This window comes from Saimiri boliviensis, chromosome 1, assembly GCF_048565385.1.
Source record: "Saimiri boliviensis isolate mSaiBol1 chromosome 1, mSaiBol1.pri, whole genome shotgun sequence".
Classification (NCBI taxonomy): Eukaryota; Metazoa; Chordata; class Mammalia; order Primates; family Cebidae; genus Saimiri; species Saimiri boliviensis.
The window spans coordinates 263,897,540-263,919,201 of NC_133449.1; the positions used below are offsets into that span (position 1 = coordinate 263,897,540).

The 21,662-nt window shown below is 40.3% G+C and overlaps 1 long non-coding RNA gene across 1 annotated transcript in view; it reads right to left on the bottom strand.

Annotated features, from left to right (window-relative positions):
- The window catches only part of LOC120363953 (uncharacterized), a 49,266-nt gene that overhangs the window by 11,641 nt on the left and 15,963 nt on the right, over positions 1-21,662 (bottom strand). The window contains exon 2 of the long non-coding RNA XR_005579348.2: positions 2,156-2,292. This is a non-coding gene — a long non-coding RNA (uncharacterized LOC120363953). The remainder of the gene's footprint in view (positions 1-2,155; positions 2,293-21,662) is intronic.

The window sequence follows — 21,662 nt, forward strand, 5'->3', positions numbered from 1 at the left end:
CAAGGCTCTTTCCTTGCCACCCAATGTTCTTGCTGCTCCATTGTTCCTGGGGACTGTGGCCTGGCTGCATCTAAGCTTTCATTGATAGGGTTTATCCTGTTTACAGGGAGTCTGCAGAAGGGCCTCATCAAATACTTCCATCCCTTCCTTCAATAAATGACTCCCTTTGATCTGTGCAAGGCAAAATTGTGTTTATCAGAAGCTGGGCTTCCTCTAGCTGATGATGGGGACATCCTGTCCCAGACAGGCTCCCCAAAATAACACCTTCGAATTTCAGAATATTTTCAGGTTTCTCTACTATGGAAGTCTTTTTTTTTTTTTTTCATGACATCTCTTATGGCAAGCAAAGAAAGGAGCTGATTTTACATTTTGAAGGCCAAGATAACACAAAGTTGAGCAGGTCACCGCCAAACACGAGGAAAGGACAGTGTTGATAATAATGTAAACATGTGGAACCAGAACAATATACAAGATTAGGGCTGGCTAGGTGAGATCCTTTTTCATACTGTCAATTTACAACCAGAAGTTATCTAACAAGGTGAAAAAGAGGCCATAGGTGTTAGTCATCTGTATAACAGGATGGTAGAAGCTAGCTGAATTATGCGGATGAATGGTAACTGTAATTTTACACTTCCTGAGACAGGTTAAGAGCTCTATTTTTTTTTCCGAGACAGTCTTGCTCTGTTGCCAGGCTGGACTCCAGTGGTGCAATGTCAGCTCACTGCAACCACCAACTCCCTGATTCAAGCAATTCTCCTGCCTCAGCCTCCCTAGTAGCTGGGATTACAGGCATGAACCACCATGTCTGGCTAATTTTTATATTTTTAGTAGAGACAAGGTTTTACCATGTTGGCCAGGATGGTCTTGATCTCCTGACCTCGTGAACCTCCCCCTGCCCCAACCCCTGCCTCAGCCTCCCAAAGTGCTGGGATTACAGGTATGAGCCACTGCACCTGGCAAGAGCACTATTTAGAGCAGTGGTTCTAAAAGGGTGGTCTCTAGTCCAGCAGCATGACCTGGAAACTTCTTAGAAATGCAAATTCTCAAGCCCCACCCCAGATAGTGAATTGGAAACTCAGGAAGTAGGGCCCAGGCACCTATAAGCTAAGAAGCCCTTTTGGTGATGTGATTCTCATGCATGCTAAGGTTTGAGAACCCCTGATCTGTGTCAATAATCCTCAAACTTCAGGGTACACAAGAATCACTTAAGAAGCTAGATTCCCAGGCCCCATCCCTAAAGATGCAGATTCACTTGGTCTAGAGTGGACTCAGGAAAGCTTGCATTGCTAATAAGCATCCCAGGGTGATTTGGGTGCAACTGGTCTATGGACCAAGCTTCAGGGAGCATTGGCCTATCTATAAAAAGGTGGTAGAAATTGTCCACATTGCTCCAGTCTTATTCTAAAGAGGATCCTTTCACGGCTAAGAATGAGCCAGTATCACAATTCATCTTCCCTTCCTAGTCATCTCGTGAAGCAGGCTGCTGAGGTTACCTATTATGGCAGGTGGCTCTTTTCTGGATTACTCTACTACTGGAAGGTTAGACTGGCCCCATGGGGTCCTTTCATACTGACATCTGAAGCACATTGCTAACTCCTATCCTGGGTTGGACTCAATGCTGCTGGCCTGGAGGCAAAAGCTTTTTATCCCATTACTAGTTCCTTGAACCACAGTCTAAGACACAATTTGGTTTTCCCAAGAGTTTTGTTTTGCACTGCTGATGCATTCCAGTCATTGTTAGGATGCATTTTCCTTCTCCTCTTTCCCTCCAGCCCCTGGGCAATGCCACGCATGTATATATAGCCTCCTAGCATGAACTTACTCAAATCCTAACCCTCTCTCCCAGAACCTGTCTCTGCTGCAAGGCACTGGGCCCTTCGCTCTGCAGAACTGTGCCTGCAAGACCACTATCAACAACTAATCCCAGCTCAGAAAGGGAGCCTCTGTGACTCATGCATCACCTTCCAGGTATGGTATTGCTGGGGTTTATTCCTTCCTTCCTGGTTTTGTGGCCCATGTCTCTTTAGACCTGTTCCTTTAGATTTCTTTCCACTCTGCTTTAATACCAGTTGTGAGGGTCTCTTGGGTCTCTGACTTTGCTTCTTTGTTCTACAAAACAGTATTTCTTGTGTGGTTTCCTGTGACCTGTACTCACCCAGACTTTCTCCAGTCAGTCCTTGGCATCCTACAGAGGTGGTCCCCCTCAGTCTTCAGTCACTGTAGCAATCTTAGCCCTTGTTTACAGCCCCAGAGTAGAAATGGTCATGTACAGTTTGTGCACTGCACAGACACCTGAGGATGAAAGCAAGTGGGTAGGAAACTCTGGCTTGCACTCTGCTCACCAAGATGAGTGCCTGAAGCTGCTGGAGTGTAGTGGCACTATCTCAGCTCACTGCAACCTCTGCCTCCCAGGTTTAAGTGATTCTCTTGCCTCAGCCTCCTGAGTAGCTGGGATTCCAGGTGTGCACCACTATGGCCAGCTAATTTTTGTATTTTTAGTAGAGATGGGGTTTCACCATGTTGGCCGGGATGGTCTTGATCTCTTGACCTTGTGATCCACCCACCTCAGCCTCCCAAAGTGCTGGGATTACAGGTGTGAGCCACTGTGTCCAGCTGTTTTGCTTTATTTTACATGTCAGATATTGATGTAATCACATATAACTACATTAGATGATCAGCTAAAACCAGATTAGTGTGTTTTATTGTCATGTCATTGTGTATGTGTACATGAAGACTTAGAGTGTCTGAAATTATTTTATGAGTGTCTGAAATTATTTTATGAGAAATAAATAGGTTCCCTTTTTATTCCTCATTGCTAGACTTTCTTTTCTTTTTCTTTCTTTTTTTTTTTTTTTTTTTTTTTTTGAGACGGAGTTTCACTCTTGTTACCCAGGCTGGAGTGCAATGGCGCGATCTCGGCTCACCGCAACCTCCGCCTCCTGGGTTCAAGCAATTCTCCTGCCTCAGCCTCCTGAGTAGCTGGGATTACAGGCATGCGCCACCATGCCCAGCTAATTTTTGTATTTTTAGTAGAGACGGGGTTTCACCATGTTGACCAGGATGGTCTCAATCTCTTGACCTCGTGATCCACCTGCTTCGGCCTCCCAAAGTGTTGGGATTATAGGCGTGAGCCACCGTGCCCATTGCTAGACTTTCTTAGAACAGCTTTAGGTTTACAGAAACACTGAGCAGAAAGTACAGAGAGCTTCCTATACCCCTGCCCACCCCATCCACCCCACTCCCGGTCTCCCCTATTATTAACAGCTTACGTGACTGTGGTACATTTGTTGCAACTGATGAATCTCTATTAGTAGATTATTATCAACTAAAGTTCATAGTATGCATTAGGGTTTACTCTTTGTGTTGTGCATGCTATGGGTTTTGACAGATGTGTGATGACATATATGCACTGTCATAGTATCCTACAGGATAGCTTCATTGCTATTGCTAAAGCTCCCCTGCGCTCCACCTATTCCTCCTTCTTTTCTTGCCTTCCTTCTCCAGGCCCTGACAACCACTGATCTTTTAACCATCTCCATCGTTTTGAAGAAAGTACATTTCTTTTCTTTGCACAAAGAACTATATACCAGCCAAAACCACAGGATGCTTCTGCCACGAGGGACACCATTCTTAAAAAATACCCACAAAGGTTTTATCCCAGCCAGCCAATGCCTTGAATCCAAGCTGTCACCCAATTCAAGAGCATTCCCTGGATGGCATCTATGTGTCCTGTCTCTCTTATTTCCCCTTATCCATCCAGCACATCCTTTTCCTGGTAAACAGTTCGATCTTTGTCTGTTTAGGCTGCTATAACAAAAAACCCATAGACTGGGTAGCTTAAAGAAACATCATTTATTTCTCACAGATCCCTCCAGAGGCTGGGAATTCCAAGATCGAGGCACCAGGCAGACTCAGGGTCTGGTGAACGCCCACTTCTTGGTTCTTAGAGAACTGTTTTCTTATCATGTCTTCACATGGCAAAAGGGACAAGGGAGCTATCCCGGGTCTCTTTTATGAAGCCACTAATCTGACTCATGAGGCCTTCACCCTCACAAGCTAACCACCTCCCCAAAGCACCACATGCTAATACCATCACATTAAGGATTAGGATTTTAACATATGAAATTTGCCGGAGACATAAACATTCCTTCTGTAGCAATTACCTCATGCTCCCCTCCCATCTACCCCCTCATCCCCCTCCTCTTCTCTGATGCATCATGTCAGCCCTGTCTGAAAATATTTTATGCAATGATGAGAATGTTCTACACCTGTGTGATCCAATAATAGCCACTAGCTGCATGTGACTGCTGAGCACTTGAAATGGGTCTCAGGTGACAGAAATGAATTTTCAAGTTACATTTCATTTGAATAATTTAAACTTAACTCCATGTGGCAAGCAGCAATTGTATTAGACCACATAGATTTAAGTTTTTACCTATGCCAGATTTCCCATTCTAATAGAATTCATAAACATCCCTCTAGTTTCATACTGAACATCCTCCACTCCCCCTTGATTCCTTCCTGACTAATTAGAAAAGATACAATTCTTCCTGACCTGGTTGCTGAAATAGTCAGCTACCATGTTCATCACATTTATTACAATTAAATTTGCACATCTAATATGTACAACTATTATATATCCATGAAAAGTAAAAATAGTTTTTAAACAGTTTAATTCAATTAAACTATTAGTTTTTTCTAAAAAAATAAAAAAAATATGCACATATGCTGCTGTCTCATGTAACAGATCTTTTTTTCTTTTTGAGATGGAGTCTTGCTCTGTTGCCCAGGATGGAGTGCAGTGGTGCAATCTCGGCTCGCTGCAATCTCCATCTCCCAAGTTCAAGCAATTCTAGTACCTCAGCCTCTCAAGTAGCTGGGATTACAGGTATGACCACCACACCCAGCCAATTTTTTTTTGTTTTTAGTAGAGACAGGATTTTTCCATGTTGGCCAGGCTGGTCTCAAACTCCTGGCCTCAACTGATCTGTCTGCCTCAGCCTCCCAAAGTGCTAGGATTACAGGTGTGAACCACCATGCCCAGCCTCACATAACATATCTTAACATTTCTTTAATATATGAAGCTATTTGATGTTGCTTGTCTATACCTTTTAATGCTTCCCTCTGTTGGAAGTTTTCTGTTTAAAACCCTACACTCCTAGAAATCAGAGTAGAGTTGCATAACTAATGCTTTATTTGGCAAAAACTACAAGGCCATAGTTAGTGGGCTAATGTGTCAGTTCAGGAGATTGTGGTACCACTTTTAAGGTATGAAAAGGGGAGAAGGGAAGAAATAGTAGCACCAAAAGAAATTAAGAATTTATGTTCAAGAGTCAGCATGGAGTGAGGTAAGGAACTCTGGATTGTGGCTCTCAGGAGGCTGGAGTTAGTTCTAAGCACATCTGTGCCACCAGCAAGTCCATAGCATTGGTCATATCACTTAATCTCTCCAAGGCTCAGCTCTCAGCTTCACAGCATGCAAGTTTTGACTGGACACTCCAATATAAGGTGTCTTCTAGATCAAAATGCTCTTTGGATCAAACATAGTCTTAAGAATAACTAGGAAAGTTGAAACAAACTTTTGTCAGACAGACCATTTCACATATTTCTGTCATCCACTTTTCCCACCTAGCAATGTTTGTGATGAATACACCAACTTTCCTGAGGACAAGGACAAAACAATATTTTAAGAAACAACAAAACTCAGTTTGGAGTGAGTCACTGGGCCTGACCATGGTGGCTAAACTGACCGCAAAGCGTTGCGAATAGTCTATATGGTGTCCTTCAAACATCTGCACAGACCTTTTATTTCCAGTGCTTTGAACAAAAATAAACACAGTCATTAAGCCAAATTCTACATTCCACAAAACAGAGGAAAATTTAACGCATAACGTTAAGTCCACAGCATAAGAGTGGACTCCTCAGCTGAATACTTCTTGCCAGCATGCCCATATGAGCAGTCAGTTAAATGCCTGGTATCTGTTATATGAGCAGTGGGAAATCTTTGCATACAAAAAAGTATGAGCTGTACTAAAGTAAAATCAGTATTCTGGATCTCTTAATGTGCGCATAATTACCACTTAGGCTTCTAAGCAAAATGATTTGCTAATGGTAACTAAAATGTGACATGCCCCAGAGTGAAAAAATTGATTCATAACTTGGGAAGGTTTAACTAGATTGCCCTCAGGCAAGTGCCTAGAGAGTTTTCCTCTCTCTCCCTAAACCTTGCTTCTGCTGTCCCAATGTACAAAATAGGAATAGGGTTGTTGTGAAGATTAAATGAAACTAGGGCAGATCTTCCGAACAGATCCTGTTGCAGTGCTGCAAGCCTTCCTTCAGAAACCTTGGCACCCTTACAGTTCTGCATTTATTTATATCATCATTTGACTACTGTTCCTCTGCTGACTGTAAGTTCCATAAGGACAGGATTTATGTCAACTTTTTCTCAACATTGCATCACTGCCTCCTCACAGAGCCTGGCATATAAAAGGGTGTCAACAAAAATCTTTTGAAAGAAATGTGTAAGTCATTTGCCGTCACTGGTGTCAAATCCCTGGGTTTGGATCCTGTGCGTTTGGACAAGAAATGTTTCTGCCTCTGCCTTAGTTTCTGCTTTCTATAAAGGGGAGATTATAATGGTATCTACTTGATTGAATAGTTGTACAAATTAAGTGAGATAATATGTGCAAGGAGCTTGGAACGGTATCTGGTACATAGTGAGGACTCAATACATGCTAATGAATTTTGATGATGGCAGCGGTGCCAGTGGACATGCAACAAGCTCTTCGTAAATAATAGCTCTTCTAATTATCATTCACGGTCATCATTGAAAGAGTATTTGCCTTTTGATTATCAGTCATACGGTGGTCCTCAGTTACCTATAATATCACAGGACCACTGCTTTACCTTTCTATGTTGTGCTAGGCACAGAGGACAAAGGTAGTGTCACAGGAGATACCCAAATGATGTTTACAATGGTACATGGGTCTCTAGGGTCCAAGGAAAAGTTACCAAGTATTTTCCCATCTCTCCACTTTTATCCCCCTCTTACTTCCCAATACCTTCCCTCCATGCTTGTATGGTCTTCTGGCTATTTGACCAGTCCTCCATGGGGATTTGCAAGTCCCCAGCTTGCAAATCAGCCTTCCTTAGAGAAGCTGTCTCTACTCATCATAGTCAAAGGAGGTAATCTGTTCTCATGTAGAAATAATGTATTCATAGGAGGTAAATGACCAAAGTCTGTAGTTCTGTATCCAGGAGAGGAAGACAAAATAATAGAAAAGACTTGAGGCTAATTCTAGATTCTGCATTTACTAAGTCACCTCTGATAAATTACTCAGTGAATTGTCTTAGAAAAATTATTGGTTTGACAGGAATAATCAATATAAGATCCATGTCCCAGGTTTGTAAGAATTAAATGAGTTAACTGCATAGATGATCTAGGTCCAATTAGATAAGAGAATTTCTAAATAGTGAAAAGTAGAGATTTTGCCACACCCTGCCCTCACAATTCTAGCATTTCTAGGTTTCCAAACCTGGGAAATATAGCTAAGGGCTTTTCCTTTCTCTAGGGACTCGCTTTACAAGTGGTGTAGCTACTTTCTGCCCAAGGACAAAGGATGAGGGAGGACACACACACGCACGTGCACACACACACACACACACACACACACACACATTTTCTTCTTTGCCTTCTGACCATTTGCTATTGAGACACTAATTTGGGAATTAAATTTCAATAATTCTAAAATCCCATTTCACTGCTTTCCATATACTATTATTTAATGGAATAAGGCTAACAAATCTTGTCCTTAACCCTTTTCTCATTTTTAAAAATTTCATGATACCGGATTTGGATTTTACAGCATTTCAAGAATCATATGGGATTAAGTTTCACTTGAGAACTAGCTGTTGTAAAGTTGAATTATTTTTAAAAAGCAAAATTACTTTCATCCATTTTATTCTTTTTTTAAAACAGTTAAGGAACATTCACTTTGATATTCATAATTCTTTGAAGTATAACGTAAGCATTCTTATTTCTTGTTTAAACATGATCTAACAAGATCGATAGCTAACTTGTAAAAAAAACGGGGAAATAAGTTAGCCCTACACTTAAAAGAGGCAGTATTCCAAAGAATATGATTTTTAAGATGAGATCAATAACACAGAGCTCTTCAATGTAAAAGTACAACAAATGCTAATAAATACATGCATAATTGGACCTACTTTATTCTGATGGTTGAGATGTATAAATGCGTTGCTAACCTATAGATAGATGATTTGGGGGGAAAACAAAGAGCTCAGAGTGTTTCATAAGCTTTTTAGAGTAATTCTAGTTCTAAAGAAAAACTTCCAGGCAAATTCTCCAGTTCAGATCTTAATGTGCCTTTTATCCCATTAGGAGCTGTTTCTATCCTGAGCACTGAAGGGACAATATCGGAGATGTGCTTGATTAATCCATAGGGATGTAAGGCCTTTTTAAAAAGGCACTCAAAGAGCTATGTAAACATACCTTCTGAATTTTATAAATACTCTATTGTATACTTATTTGAGCAAAACTGCATATCTTACTAACAAGTCTAACTATATGTAACACTCAACTTAAAAAATCAATTAGGGAAGAAAAACGAGGTTTAGTTAAAATTGAAAAGCCATTTGTTTTCTCTATAATACTGACTTTTATGAGGATTTTAAACAATGTCAATAAAAGTATTTAAAGCCATGGGGAATAATTGGATGGTCTCATCATTCTGTATACAGTGTCCTTCATATTAAAATTTTCCCTCTTTTCCCTAAACTTTTCTTCTCCCCTTCCTTCCTTCCTTTTCAGAGTGAGCACCTGGTCAGAGAAAACCTATTTGGCTGTGTAGCCCTAAGAGTTTGGTTTCCCAGAGGACAGACTCTGGCCTCTCAACCTAGAACTTTCTACCTATGTTAACCTCGGGCTAGTGGCTTAACCTTCAGAACCTCAGTCTACTCATCTGCAACTGGACACCCATATCACATGTCAATGTTGGCATTATATTGAATATCAGGGATTTTGCTAATGGGAGAATGGCTTCCCTTTTGAAGGGTCTTTTGATGAATTTGTTAATGATAGGTTGCCCTGGCTAGAATGAAGCTAGTGAAACTAGAAGGTAACAGAGATTTATGGGCTAGGAGCGAAAGATGGGTCTGGCACACTGGATTCGAATTCCAGCTTTAAGGTAACTTTAGGCTATGTCATTTAATTTCTGCAATTCTGGGTTTAAATCTGATCATTCTTCTCCCTATTTGTCCCCCGTCCTGTACATTCTTTTAAAACAGTAACAGCCACCACCACCACCACCTTTAATGGCTTTTCATTGCCTTTAGAATAAAGTTCTAAGCACAGCTCACAGCATCTGGTCCCTGCCTATGTCACCAGTCTTCTTTTGCTGGTTCTCTTAGCTCCAGCAATGTGGCCTCTTTTTTTTTTCAGTCCTTCAGAAGTGCTACGCAAGTCTTGTTCCTGGGCCATCTTGTCCAACAGCATCTTGTCTCATCTGCCTGAAATGATTTTTACCCCCAGCACCAGTAATGCCTCCCTCTTGCCTGAATAACTCTTAATGTCCAGGCTTCCACATCCTTTTTAATCCACGAGGTTTCTTTTTTTCTCACCCCTATCTAGGTTACGGCCCCTGGCATATGCTCCTCAGTTTCCCTCTTTCTTGACACTCACTGCGTTGGGATATCTGTTCCCACATTAGACTCCATGGGATGTTTGTGTGTTTGTAGAGGGCTGTGGTCGGAGGGGAGGTAAGGGGCAGGAGGTCTGCTTTTTTTCAGTGCTGTATTCCCAGAGTGTAGTCCTGTGCCTGTTCCTAAAACTCATTGAATGGATGAGTGAAGGATTTAGTATCAAGAGACCAATATCCGTGTACCTCATAGACTGGTGAAGGGTAATGGAGTTCATGTATGGATAGTGTTTAGCACAATTCTTAGCACATAGTGTCTCAGTCAGTGGTGACTATCATTAATAATACAAATGCTTAAGTGATGGATTTGTTTCATTTCTAAATTCTTTGGTGGACACTTTTTTAAACAGGCGAGTTAAAGGAAAATAAGCAAGCTGCCATTTTGCGCCCATTCTTCTGAAAACTATTTGAAGGTTTTAAAGCAGAACAAGTTAAAACAATGCGGCAGACCTAAAATTGGAGCCAGCACAGAAAATGGCTTTGATGTTATGGATCTAGTGTAATTGTGTGTTTGCAAGGGCCCTGGGTCTGGCTACGCTCCAGGTGCAAGCATCCATAACACAGTCTATCAATCAGATGTTACCAGTTTGAAGGTTTTTGTGTTTTTTTTTTTAAAGAAATATGAGCTATGCCTATAGGAATCTACATGTTAGCACTTGGAAAATGACTAAAGTGAGTATCACATAAAAACACAATTTGCAAAATATAATTATGGAACCCACATGAAAGTCTTATATCTAAGTCTTCTTAGATAATGAAAGATGAACAGTATAGCCACTGTATACACATGCATCTAGTGCTTACCTTGTGCCTGGGCCTACATTAGGTGTAGGGATTCAAAGGCCCTGGCCTAGAGATAGACCCTGCTTTCTGTTTCTTCTCAGTTGCTACTGTAGATTTGGAATCTGTATTTCTGAATCCATCCATTCTTACATGTCCCAAGGCCTATTTTATTTTTTACCTATAGCAACATTATATCAAAGCATAATTCTAAGGTAGGACTTCTATAGTGAAGATCATATTATGTACAACTTGGTGTAATCGACTTATGTCTTCTTTTATTTAAACATTATAAGTGTGAGACTTCTTCCAGCTGACCAGGTCTCTTAAGTTACAAACTTTGCTGAAAATCTGACATAGGTAGGATAGTTTGTTATGATTCTTAGCATTGGAAGAAACTGTGAATTAAAGGAACGAGGCCATAAATTTGCTATGTCATGGGTTTGAGCAGATGTTTTAAAATGGGGGCTTTTAATTGATGCCTGGATGACAAGAGTGAAACTCTACCTCAAAAAAAAAAAAAAAAAAGGAAACCAAAAGCTTTTACTGGAACTCAAGGCAAAGGCAAATATCTCCTTATGTCTCAGTGGCTGGGAAAGTGGATATTTCACTACACAAGTGTTTCGTGAGGTAAAAGGGGGATATGGATACTGAATAAGTAAAGAACAGTGATGCTACACTTGGCTTATTTGCTTCATACTATCGTGGTTGCAGATGGGAAACAGGGAAGGGGATTGACTGATCTGGGTCGTCATTCCTGCTCTCCTGGTGGGGTGTGGATGAGGAAAAGAAGATGTGACAGGTCATTTCTGGCAGCTTCCAAGTCTATAATAGCTTAGCTAGCAAGGGAACTGACTGATATTTTGCTATTTACTTCTATTTTTAAAACCATTGTTATTTAAAATAGATAGCCATGTGAGCTGAGCTAGATGCTTTCCTTCATGACAAAAAGAAAAAGATGAACAACTAGGTTACCACTTGCAATAGGTCATATGTGACTCTGAATGATTGTGCGTCTGTATATTTGAGAAATATCTGGGCCTTCCTGATGTCCAGGTTAACATACAGCCTCTTTTGCCAAGTTGGAAAGAGATCTGAAAATCCCATTCCATTTTATTTGCAGAAATCACCACAGCATTTCTTCTTCTAACCCTAATGGGAAGCACATGGAGATCACTGAGGGCTGGGAGCCCTTCTATGCCCAAATTATGTTTTTTAAGCAAAGAGCTATGATAAAGCGACCTCCAAACATGACCCTGGCAAAAGTCAGTAGCCTTGCTTGTTCTGGCCATGTTCCCGATGTAAGCCAGGGTTCTGGGAAGATTTACTTTAATTACAACCCATTTTGCTCTGTTCCTCATGGTCTCTTACATAACATGTATTACAGTGACTAAAATTGAAATTTTTGTTTTGGAGCTAATTAAATGGATGTAATTTGTATTTGACTTTTTTTTTTCTTTTAAAAGAGCTGGTGAAGTCAGCATGTTTTACTGTTTTTCTAAAGCGCAAATAGCTTAAATTCTCTTTAGTTGTTTAGTTTTTGTATTTAAGTAAAACTTTTGCTTTTGTGTTCTATTACGAGGATAAAAAGACTTATGGCATCATCTAATAGCCATCATACAACATCCTATGAAGAATATTTCTTTGGAAAGCATTTTCTTCTTTTTTAAAAAATAAATTTTACTGTGTATATGGGAGGCTTACAACATGATGTTATGAGATGCACGTGTTAATAGATAGTAAAATGATTACTGTAATGAAGCAAATTACTATATCCTCTCACATAGTCACTTTTGTGTGTGTGTGTGTGTGTGTGAGAGAGAGAGAGAGAGAGAGAGAGAGAGAGAGAGAGATAGAGAGAGAGAGACGAAAGCAGCTAAGCTCTACTTATTTAACAAAATCCTTAATGCAATACAGTTTTATTAACTATAGCCCCCATTTTGTACATGAGATCTCTAGGTGTGTTCATCCTACTGTCTGCTGCTTTTTATCCTGTGACCTGCATCTCTCTATTTTCTCCCCACTGACCCATAACCACTGTTTTATTCTCTTTGTCTATTTGATTTTTTGTTTTAAGATTCCACACATAAGTTAGATCATGTATTTTTTCTTCTGTGCCTGCCTAACTCACTTAGCATAGTGTCCTTCAGGTCCATTTATGCTTTGGCAAGAAGTGTTAGGGTCTCCTTCTTTTTTAAGGCTGAATAATATTCCTGTGTGTGTGTGTGTGTGTGTGTGTGTGTGTGTGTGTGTGTGTCTGTATGTGTATACATACCACATTTTCTTTGTCCATTTATTTGTTGGCACTTAGGTGGTTTCCATGTCTTGGCTATGGAATAGTACCACAGTGAACACGAGAGTGCAGATTATCTCTATGGGGGGTGATTTGATCTTTGTGTGTATACTCAGAAGAGGGATTACTGGGTAATATGGTAGTTCCATTTTTAAATTTCTTTAGGAGCCTCCATACGGTTTTCCCTCATGGCTATACAAATCTAAATTCCCATCAACATTGTACAAGGATTCCCTTTTCTCTACCACCTTACCAATATTTGTTATTTCTTGACTTTTCAGTAATAGTCCTATTATCAAAAGGGTACGACATGGTATCTAATGAGTATGAGATGGTGTCTCACAGTCGCTTTAATTTGCATTTCCATGGTTGTATTAATCCGCTTTCATGCTGCTGATAAAGACATACCCGAGACTGGGTAATTTATAAAGAAAAAGAGGTTTAATGGACTCACTTTTCTACATGGCTGAGGAGGCCTCACAATTGTGGCAGAAGGCAAAAGGCACATCTCACATGGCAGCAGGTAAGAGAGAATGAGAGCCAAGCAAAAGGGAAAACCCCTTATAAAACCATCAGATCTTGTGCGCTACCATGAAAACAGTATGGGGGAACCACCCCCATGATTTAGTTATCTCCCACTGGATCCCTCTCACAACACATAGGAATTACAGTTCAAGATGAGATTTGGGTGGGAACACAGCCAAACCGAATCAATGGTGATTAGTGATGTTGAGTACCTTTTTTTGTATACCTATTGACCATTTTTGTGCCTTCTTTGGAGAAATGTCTATTCAGGTTCTTTACCCTTTTTAAAATCAGGTTATTTATTTTTCTGCTATTGAGTTACAGATGATCTTTAAATATCCAAAATAAATAAATTTTGGGTATTCACCCCTTAACCAAAATAAATTTTGGATATTAACCCCTTACCAGATACATGCTTTGCAAGTACTTTTTCCCACTCTGTAGGTTGCCTTTTCTTTTTGTTGACTGTTTCCTTTGCAGTGCAGAAGCTTTTTAGTTTGATGTAGTCTCATTTATTTATTTTTGCTTTTGTAGCCTGAGTTTTTGGTGTGGGTGTTTTCTTAATATACTAATAAGTTCTCATGAGAATTGGTTCATTTCCAAAAAGCCTTGCATGGTGATTACATATGAAAGTTAAAATCCATGTTAATTAACATAAAGCATGTTGATTAATACTAGAAACACTCCATTCTCCATGTATCATGAAAATATTAGCATATGTTAGAATGCCAGATCAAAAAAGTTTTAAGTTTTACTATATTACTGGTCATGAAATTTATAAATCCTAATTTTGTTCTTGAGTTCAATAGCAGCTCAATGTAATAAGCAAACATCATTTGAACACGTTATGTATGTGCAAGGCACTCTGCTCTGAGTATAGAGAGGAGTTAGCATACTGGAGTGCCTGTTCTCAAAGGGCTCTTATTCCATCAAGAGGAAATAGACACATAAACAAATAATTACAATGCAATGCGATCAAACACAATGATAAAACTTTACACAGAGACCGGATTGAACTCTGTTGGAGGATGGTGAAGAGAGGGCGTCAGAGAGGGTTCATAAGGAAGGCAATGCCTGACTAAAACTTCTTGATTGAAAGGTGCTGAGGAAGTGGCAGCAGGGCATTCTCTGGGCAGAAGGAAACCAAGTAAGTGTTGTGATAAATGAAAGTTAGCAGCGCTGGGAACAGAAACTAAGTGCCAGTGAAATGCTGACAGGGAATGAATCTGGAATACTTTGGAGGTAACACTGAAAACCTGGCAATTTGATTCAGTATTGCCCAAAAACGTTACTAAAGATGAAGCTTACTGGTGGTTCATGGAGATAATTTTGCTGGTCTTGTCTTTTTAATAGATCACTTGATTTGAAGCAAAGTTTTAACAAACACTATATGAGCATAATTAATTTTCATTTGAACATTGTATATAAATCCCCAAGGCTGTTTGCATAAATAGTGTATTTCTAAAGTATTTGTTCTTGCATAGCAACAGACTGAGAGCAAAATAAGAAAAGGATGTAAGTATTTAGTGAACATGGAGAAGAGAAACAAACCAAGGCTCCCTGATCCTTCCGTCTCCTTTCTGCCTGATTGAGAGAGTTGCTTGGTCACCTATCTCTACGTATTAGTAGAAAAGAGATCCCATTCCTGTCTAATAAATTGCCAAGCAACAAACCACCTTATTTATTCCTTCTCTTAATATGTTCTGAGATGCTTGGAACTGGCAATAGAGAAATCAAGAAGCAGTTGTAGCCGGGCATGGTATCACATGCTACTAGGGAGGCTGAGGAGCAGAGATCACTTGAGCAGAGGAGTTCAAGGCTTCAGTGAGCTATGATCATGAGACTGCACTTCAGCCTGGGCAACAGAGAGAGACCCCATTTCTAAAAAAAAAAAAAAAAAGGAAAAAATGGTAATTTTCCACAAGAGAGTGAGGGTGTAAGCAGATACTATAAGTCCAGTGTAATAAGCACATTCTTAGAAGTGAGCCTGCAAGAATGCAGAGAAGTGAGCTAATTCTGCCTGGTGGCAAAAGAAATGCTTCATAAAGGAAGTGATAATGCAGCTTTGAAGGTTTCAAGAACAGAGAAAAGGAGGAACTTGTGATGGCATTTCAAATATAGGACACTGTGCGAGATCGCATTATTGTTTCCAATAATTTGTTCCATCTTCCTGTGACAGGTTTATATTTCCCTGCCCCATTTAAGGTCAGTCTTGTCCATGTGACTTGCTCAGGTCAATAAAATGTGAACGAAAGTGATTTGTGTCTTAGGAGCAAAATCCATCATGACTTTCCAGTATTACTCTTTTCCTTCTGACGTGTGAGAAAACCATTTTCAGAAAGGGCCTACTCATTCCATTTAAGTCCCAGAACAAGGAAGACTCTTGGAGTAAAGTTGAGGCCAATGTACAGCCAATGTATAATATACAAGCAAGAAATAGACTTTGCTGTTGAAAACCTCCAAGACACGGGCAGCTGGCTAAAGCAGCATACCTTAGGAAAGCTGATTAACACAGAAATAGTCACTGAAAATGCACAGGACTATGAAAGGGCACAGAGTGTTTGAAAAATGGTGAGAAGTTCAGACTGACTGAGAGTATAGATTCAGCATTTAGAGAGAGACAGCCAGAAATACTCCAGAAAGGTAGCTGGGAACAGATTTTCAAAGGGTCTTAAATGTCCTGCTAGAGAAGTTGAGTTTTAGTCTTTAAAGGGTAGAAAATCAGCAGAAGCTAAGGAGTGACCTGATAGGCTTTTTTTCTTAGGAAGATCATTCTGATAGGAGGGGAGAAAGATGCTAGTGCCAGGGATATCAGCTAAAGCATCATTATGATACTAACCACCACAGTGTTTTGTGCACATACCATGTGTGAGGCATTTTGCACCTATCTGTCAAAGCAATATTCACAAGAACCCCTGTGGTAGATATTGTAATGATCTTTTTTTTTTTTTTATAGATGAGGAAACTGGGGCACAGAGAGGTTGAATAACTTGGCTAAGTCACTCCAAAGGACACTGTAGCATCAGAGTTCCATCCCATGCAGTCTGGGTGCCAGAGTCTATACCCTTCACCCCTATATCCTACTCTCAGAAGCCTACCAAGTGGTAATAAGCACCTGAACCACATGGAGATAGAGAAGAAGGTCTTGAGTCTGATATTTATGGGGCTGCATAGGCTGAAGGTGGGCATGAGATGAAGCTTAGGAGTGACAAAGATGGAGGAGCCGGCCGGGCGCGGTGGCTCAAGCCTGTAATCCCAGCACTTTGGGAGGCCGAGGCGGGTGGATCACCAGGTCGAGAGATCGAGACCATCCTGGTCAACATGGTGAAACCCCGTCTCTACTAAAAATACAAAACATTAGCTGGGCATGGTGGCACGTGCCTGTAATCCCAGCTACTCAGGAGGCTGAGGCAGGAGAATTGCTTGAACCCAGGAGGCGGAGGTTGTGGTGAGCCGAGATCGTGCCATTGCACTCCAGCCTGGGTAACAAGAGCGAAACTCCATCTCAAAAAAAAAAAAAAAAAAAAAAAAAAAAGATGGAGGAGCCACAGATAATGCCTCATTCTTTACTGAAAGAAGCTCAATCAGGTCTGAAACAATCAATGGGAACAAGGGGAAAGAAGAGCAGGTTTAGGAAATGAAAAGACGAGTTTCGCTTGGGATACATTAATTTTTTTTTTTTGAGATGGAGATTTGCTCTTGTTGCCCAGGCTGGAGTGCAATGGCGTGATCTCAGCTCATTGCAACCTCTACCTCCTGGGTTCACGTGATTCTCCTGCCTCAGTCTCCTGGGTAGCTGGGATTACAGGCACGCACCACCACATCTGGCTAAGGGATACATTAATTTTGAGGCAGGTATGAAGCACCAGCTGAAGATGATCCATTGGCAGTGAGAATTCGGGACTGAATCTAGGAGCAATGTAGGGTGGAGACAGACCCCCATGAGTTAAGGAGTAGATCTAGGAGGAAGAGCCAGAGAAACTTTGACTGGGAGGCAGTGATAAAGGAAAGGAAGGTGACAGGCAGAGAAGAGAGGATGGATTTTCAAAATGATGATCACCACAATTACTTAAAACTGGCAGAATTAGGAGGCGACCACAGCCACTTTGTGGCACACTCCAGCCGTAACAACTTTGAGAAGCAAGAACCTCAAATTCCACAGTAGCATAAATCACATTGTACCTTGTGAGTGTCCCGTTGGGGGAGGTGCAAGGGTACATTTGGGTGGAGGTGGAGAAAAAGCAGAAAATGAGCTTCCCTAATGATGACTCTCATAGATGTAAGTACTTTATACCCATTTATAACTGCAGAACTTATTTATGAACTTCTAAAATGACAGGTTCCCATAAATGGGGAAAAAGTGCATTGCTTCAATTTACAGGAATTGCCTAATTCCAAACATAGTAATGAGAAGGACTTCAAATTAAAATCCTTTCTGGAACACTCTTCTACCTGGAAGAGCTAGCTTGTTAGAGTCACCGCTTATATGTTCTCCATTAACACTGTTACATTTCAACAGCCTGTAATTAGTTCAAAGAGTATTAAGATATTTGCATAGAACTCCCCAGGTTTTTGGATGACCTAGTAGAATATCAGATTTATAAAAACATAAGAATAGCTCAAAGCTACACAGAGTTTGTTATACAACATTCTGTTAGGAGTAGCTCAAATGAATGCTTTATAATAGAAGAAAATATTATAGTATTTTACCTATAACATAAATGACTTTCTTGGTGAGTATACCTCAAATTATTGAGGCATGTTGAAATGGTATTTGGAAAATGTCCCATAGAAACAAAGCTTGGAAACATGGGGTTAAACAATTTTATTTTTCTATTGCATATAGATAGATTGCTGGATTTTTATCAAAAATGAACATTCTCAGGTTCAATTCTCAAAGATTCTGATTTAATGAGCCTTGGAGTGGGTCCTAAGAATCTGAATTTTAATATAAATAGAATATTTACAATTCTATTTCTCCTTCAGTGTGCTGGTTTACTTTGCATAGCTCTAGAGATGGGTATTACGTAGCAGTGCCTAAACTTATCTGACCATAGATTCCCTTCTTTTTTTTTTTCAAAAGCATTTGACCTACTTTATGAAATGTCCTATATTGAAGATTATATTGCTGTTTAAAATGGCTGCTCCTCCCTGTGGTATCCTTTTTCTGTAGAAATATTATCCTTCTCTACTTCACTGACCCCAGGTGTGGTCATGTGACCTGTTTTGGCCAATGTAATATGGCTGTGCATAAGGTGTGTTGCTTCTATCAGACACTCAAAGAGCCAAGTAGTATAGTTCATCTATTCTTTTTACCCTTTGCTACAAGACAAGCCATGTCCTGAAGTTTGTTCTGACATCTTAGAGTTCTGGAGAGTCCTAGGATGGAAATGTAAATGCATAAAAAATAAGCCTTTGAAATTATAAGCCATTAATATTTTGCATCATTTGTTACCACAGCGAACTGAGCCTGAGCTCACTAATGCCTTCTACTTCTAAGTATTTCTAAATGATCTGAACCTTTACCACTTTTAACAGGTATTCTCATTCTGTATTGATTGTCTAAATGATGAAATGCTCTTAGGACATTTATTATTCTTTAGGTTAGGACAGTACACTTGAAGGTGAACTAAAAAACTGAAGAAAATATATATGTATGAGAAACATGTCTTAACAAAATGGTGTCTAGGCTGGGCATGGTGGCTCACACCTGTAATCCTAGCATTTGGGGAAGCTGAGGCAGGCAGATCACCAGAGGTCAGGAGTTCAAGACCAGCCTGTCCAACATGGTGAAACCCTGTCTCTAATAAAAATACAAAAAAAAAAAAAAAATTAGCTGGATGTGGTGGTGGGCACCTGTAATCCCATATACTTGGGAAGCTGAGGCATGAGAATCACTTGAACCTGGGAGGTGAAGGTTGCAGTGAGCCAAAATTGCACCACTGCACTACAGCCTGGGTGACAGAGCAAGAATGAAAAAGAAAGAAAGAAGAGCAAGAAAGAAAGAAAGAGAGAGAGGAAAGAAGGAAGGAAGGAAAAAAGAAAGAAGAAAGAAACCATGTCTACTAGTTACCTGGAATTTTATCAAAAATGAATATTTTCAGGCTTAATTCTCAGAGATTCCGATTTAAAGGGGCCTAGGAATCTGAATTTTAAACCAGATATTACCAATGCAGGTGGTCTATTAACCACACATTGGAAAAATGCTGCTCTAAAGCCACCATTTGATTAACAGTCATAAGATAAAATGCATTTAAATAAGTGTCATTTCAATTTAAGAAGGCACCATGGAGGGCCCTCCTTTGAATTCCTGGAGGCATTTATGAAATCAGTTTTATTACATTTGAGTTTATATTCATTATATTTTAGTGCAAAATATTTTATGCACAAATGATAACTTTCATGCTTAAATGCCCACCTTGTTCAAAAAGCCTGATTCTAAATGACCCTTAGCTCTTTCAAAAAAAATAAAAATAAAACCAAAACCAATCTGCTTTAAAAAGATTAAGTTCTGATACCAGTGAAGATCAAGGGCTATGTGAGTTGCAAGTGACAGAAACTTAATTCAAACTGTCTTAAGCAAAAGAAATACTGGTTACAGAGCTAAAACATCCATGGGTTTTGAGAAGATGAAGTTCTTGGTTGACCGGGCAGGACGTGTCAAACTGGAGATAAGACCTTTGGGAGGTGTCTGGGAGGCGGGAATGCTGTCAGTCAGTGGGCAGGAGAGGACGGTGTGCAGGTTCCTGTGGGAGGAAGACCAGGCAGGCAAGGCACTACCTGGACAATGTGGGAACCGGTGGAGGGCCAGTCTAGGCAAAGGACTGGTACCAGGAAGATTTGGCCAGATATGATAAGTAGGAATCCTGACAGCTGGGTAGGGAATTACCAGGAAGGTAAGGGGTAGGTGGGTAAGCAGAGCGAGCAGTGTCAGTCAGCTGAAATCAGGGCTCCACTTACAACTGGATCTAGATACTCAAAACGTAGCTTCAAATATCTGTTTCTTGTCATCACTCAGCACTGCTTCCTCCTCCACTGTTAGCTTCATACTCAGACATTATGTCAGAATGAGAAGAAAGGAGAAGAAGGAGAATGAGTTGGTGGGGTACCATGACCAGATGCGTAGAGACCAAATCATAATAATCTTTTCAACCCATGTCTTTGAATACCTTGAGCTTTTCATGAAATTCTTATAACCTTCCATATCTGCTTATGTCATCAGTGTCAGTTCAAATCATTGATTCCACTGACAGCTTGACAAATTATTTCCAATTTTATCTCAGACAAAGTCACTGTGGCTCAATCAGTGGTTTGGCTTATGCGAGCACTTTAGGATTGTGTCCATAGATCTGTTTCTACTTAAACATTTAGTTTTCAGAGTGTTGCTTGATTAATTTTCACAACTTTGTGCTTTGGATGTGTCTGAATATTGCCCCGAATCCCTCCCTGCAACAGGCATGGAGAAAACCTGAGGTAGAAATAGTACATACTTGGTTATCTGAGCCTTTCTTATCACAGGCAACTAACTAATATACCCCGATGATTCCCTGCTGATACTATTGTGATACCTGCCAAAGAAACTGTCTAGTGTCATGTTAATATACTAAAAATGACAACCAGTGAGGCCTTCAAGTCTTCTTTCATGCTTGGCATTTGTAGTTGTTTGCTTATTGAATGGTGTCGTGTTTCTACAACTCCGTGTGCTGGCTCACATGATAGTCAAGTGGAAGCAAGAAAATGCCGGCAAGACTGTCCTGGAGAGCTAGGCCTACGACACACTGGACGACCAAACATTACCTGGCTCCGGATGTCAAGAGTGCCAAGGTTGGGCAAGGTTGTGCTTGTTTTAGACGATCATAGGAACTCTGGCAATTGCCTGTGAGATATTAAAAGGCCTGTTCAGGTTTTAAACAAAAAGAAGAATAATCCAAGTTACATTTTTAAACAGGATTGTTCTGGATGTTATGTTGACCATAGATGGCAGTGGAGCAAGGAGGAAGCAGAGAGAACTGTTAGAAGATTACTGCAATAACAGGCAAGAGATGATGGTGACTTAGGCCAGCAGGGTGGTTTTTGATGTTCACAACTTTAAATCTGGTTCTTTTATCCGCACTATAGAGATGAGGAAACAGAGGCTCAGGGAGGAACATAACCAGGTCATGTGGTTGATTAAACCACAGCATTAGTATGTGGGCCCAGGAGTGTGATTTCAAAGCCACGCTCTTTCAACAGCGTTATGATACTTTTCCCCCATCACCTTCCTCTGTATCTCTTTCTCAAACAAAATGCAAAACCAGTGACACAGGAATAAATCCTAGAAAGAGCAATCTTCACAAGGTTCCTTTCCA